Raw genomic sequence first — 3,536 nt, 5'->3', positions numbered from 1 at the left:
ATACGACGATCCAGCAAAAGCCTCATGCAACCTAAGAACACGGAGCGGCCCAAGGACAACTGCCTTCTGCATTTTTCCCGCAAGTGTTCTAGCATATTGTTGTCACGCAGGGATGCTTTTTAGGCCATTAGCAAGTGAAAGCTTGGCACCTTCAAGAACGCCGATGATAAGGACGATCAGTTTAACAGAATATTCCGGGTACAATCATTGCAACTCCCTTATAAGGTCTCGATACGTCTCTTTCTTTTCATTCTCCTTGGCTATGATGTTTTTGTCAGCTGGTGCCGAAAATTCGATAACGAACATGGTTTGCTTTATCGAAGTCAAGAAGAACCATGTCAGGCCTCGAGTGAGCAACAGAAACAATTGTCGAGAATATAAAGTTTCAGTATATGCGGCACTTCCCATTCTCGACAATTGACTCAATTTCCCTAGGAGAATTTAGAGGAGCGATATTAAGGTGAATGCCGTAGGAGTGACAGAGATGGTAATAAAGCACTCTTAGTGCCGCATTGTGCCTTTGAATGTAGGTCGTTCGCGCGTGAGTTGGACAACTAGATAGTATGTTAGCTAAATGCTCGGGGTGTGCATGGCACGCCCTGCACCTATCATCGTGAATGTCTTGGCTCAAAATGTGGCGACGGTATGTTAAGGTGGAAATGACACCGTCTTGACATGCAAAAATGAAACCCTCTGTACCAGAGTTCAATCCGGGCGATTTAAGGAAAGCAAACGTTAGCTCACCAGACATTGACTGATACTTCACATTTATGTGGAAGATACCGTGCATCCTCTTATCGAGGAGCTGTTCACGAAAGTTTTTCTCTTGTGCTTTCTTAATCCGGGTTTGCAGGAATGAGTACTCGAGATAGATAAGATTTTATGCATTTTGCTTACCCCTAATGCTGAAGTCAAGTCCGAGTGTTTCAGCAGCCTCCCCCGCTGCTTTGTACAGAAATGCTCCTTTGCCCACTTCTTCGTGATTCCTGACCATTTTAAGAAGAGGGTCTCTTCCATTTGCAACTCTATGTGCTGTACCGTGAATAATCCTGCTGTGAAGACATTCAAGACTCAATATTCCGCGACCCCCTTGACGGCGTGAGATGTACAGTCGCAGAACAGAAGACTTAAGATGCATGCTTTTGTTCAAGTGCATAACCTTTCTTGTCCCGATATCCAAAGATCTGAGCTCGTGCTTCGTCCATGGAACTGCTCCAAATGAATAGCGTAGTACCTGGACCGCAAGCATGTTCGTTGTAGATACTTTGTTCCTCGCCGACAGTTCGAAAGATCAAATTTGTCGGATGAGACGTTTGTATCTGCTTCGGAGAGTATCCTTTATAGATGTCACACCCTGAATGCGGCTCTGTGGCACGCCCAGGTATGTATAAGTCTCTCCAGCGCAAAGGCGTCGTATGGCGCTTCTATCAACGAGCTCAGGATCTTCAGGGATGCCATTAAGTTTTCCTCGCTTCAAATAAACCTTGGCGCATTTGTCTAACCCAAATTCCATTCTAATTTCCTTAGTATATCGTTCGACAATCCCCAGAGCTAGATGCAGTTGCCCTCTGTTTTTAGCATATATCTTAAGATCGTCCATGTAAAATACATGAGTGACCTTGTACTATCGATCTGCAGGTTTGCCGCACAAGTACCCGTCGGAATGGCGCAGTGCTAGAGATAGTGGCAATAATGTAAGGCAAAAGAGGAGTGGGCTCATGGTGTCGCCCTGAAAGACACCTCTCTGAAACGTGACCTTGTGAGTTGTCACACGATTTTTGTCAGATGAGATAGTAAGTCTGGTTTTCCAAAGCGGCATCAATCTCTCTATGCACCCAACTATTTGCGGATAAACCTTTAAGATTTCCAAAAGACAGATGATAAGTCTATGGGATGTCGAATCGAAAGCTTTCCGATAATCAATCCAGGCCATCGATAGGTCACGCTGGTAGAATGCTGCATCTTTGCAGACACATCTATCGATGAGCAGGTTCTTCCGAAATCCGCCTACGCCTTTCTTTGAGCCTCGTTGTTCATACATTTCTTGCCACACAGGTTCAATTGCCCGAAGAATCCTATCATTTAGGATAGCTGTGATTATCTTATAAAGCATGTTCAGACAAGTTATTAGCCTCTAGTTCTTCGGGTCAGCTAAGTTGCCTATTTTCGGCAGGAGTATTGTGCGACCTTCCATCAACCACTCTGGAATCGGCTCTTCCGGCTTCAAATATGAGGTGAAAATACGGGCTAAATGCTGATAGGTTGAAGAAAACTTCTTCCACCAGAAGGTTTTGATACAATCTGGTCCCGGTGCGGAATAGTTCTTCATCCCTCTTAATACTTTTTTCACTTCCTCGGTAGTGATGGGTGGGCATTCTTTATCGGGTGTTATGAGGGCAACACGTGACTCCTTGAAGCTATTTATATTTTCTGAGTCTTCATCCAGTCTATACTGAACTTCGTAGACTTCTCTTCAAAATACTTCGACCTCCTCTGGTTTGGGCGGGTGTTCGACAGTAACTGGAGGGTCTTGGAAGTGTCGAGATGGGTCAGAGAGAAACTGTTGATTTTCTCTGACCTACTTCTCCCTCCGCTCTAGACTTCTTTTAGCGTCAGATAGTATACATATTCTCTCAACAATATGCTGCCTGATGGTCAGCAGCTTTGACTTGTTAAGTGTGTGATAACGGGTCCGGGGTTCGCGCGCGAACTTTCAAACCTTGGCGGTAAAATTCCTGCCAGATGTGATGTAGTCAATCACACATTGAATGCGGGACGCGTACTGTCTTGCCCAGCCTATCTCTATGGAAAGTTGATACATTCGTCTTTTAGTCTGATGATCAGCCGTTGGTTTCGTTTCGCGGTACTGCATTTTTCTACTCTGAATTCCATGCGGTCATTATTGTAAAACTGCTTTCTGACATCTATCACTTACTGCAACGTGTGGTATGAAATAGCCTAGAGTTTCAGGGCATCCATGTATAGATGATGGGTCAGTAAAAGACCCATCGTTTCGGGTTCTTTCCTAATTTGACATTAAAAAGATCGTAAGAAAAATCCTTTTTCAGAAATATAAGCTATTTCAAGACAGATGTTAGATTTATGACACAAATAATTTGAAGGGAATCTGTATTAGGAGCAGAGCATTTACGATTGATCAGTATAGATGTCACTCCACAAACGTTGTAAAATAAAAATTAAAACTATCGATCGAGTTAACTGGGAAGTTCTGTGGTTCGATGCCCAGTCGAGTGACGTTAGAAGATTTTTATTTGTAGAAAAATAGAATTTGTTATTATTGTATATTCTTAAACTATGTGGCATACTATTAAGTATTTAGGCACATGGACTTAATGCTAAAAAGAACCGAAATTCATTGCATGATTGTCTTTGAAAGATCATCAGCGCACCATTTTCGACAGCTGCTAGCGTGTGTTCAAGTCAAAGACAAATTGTTCATATAGCTTGGAATATTTACGTGTGGATTTCCTGTATTTATGTTGAAGTCAAACTGCGAGCCATGTCCGAAAGCATAT

This window comes from Belonocnema kinseyi, chromosome 6 (assembly GCF_010883055.1).
Source record: "Belonocnema kinseyi isolate 2016_QV_RU_SX_M_011 chromosome 6, B_treatae_v1, whole genome shotgun sequence".
Lineage (NCBI taxonomy): Eukaryota > Metazoa > Arthropoda > Insecta > Hymenoptera > Cynipidae > Belonocnema > Belonocnema kinseyi.
This window is presented reverse-complemented; position numbering follows the sequence as displayed.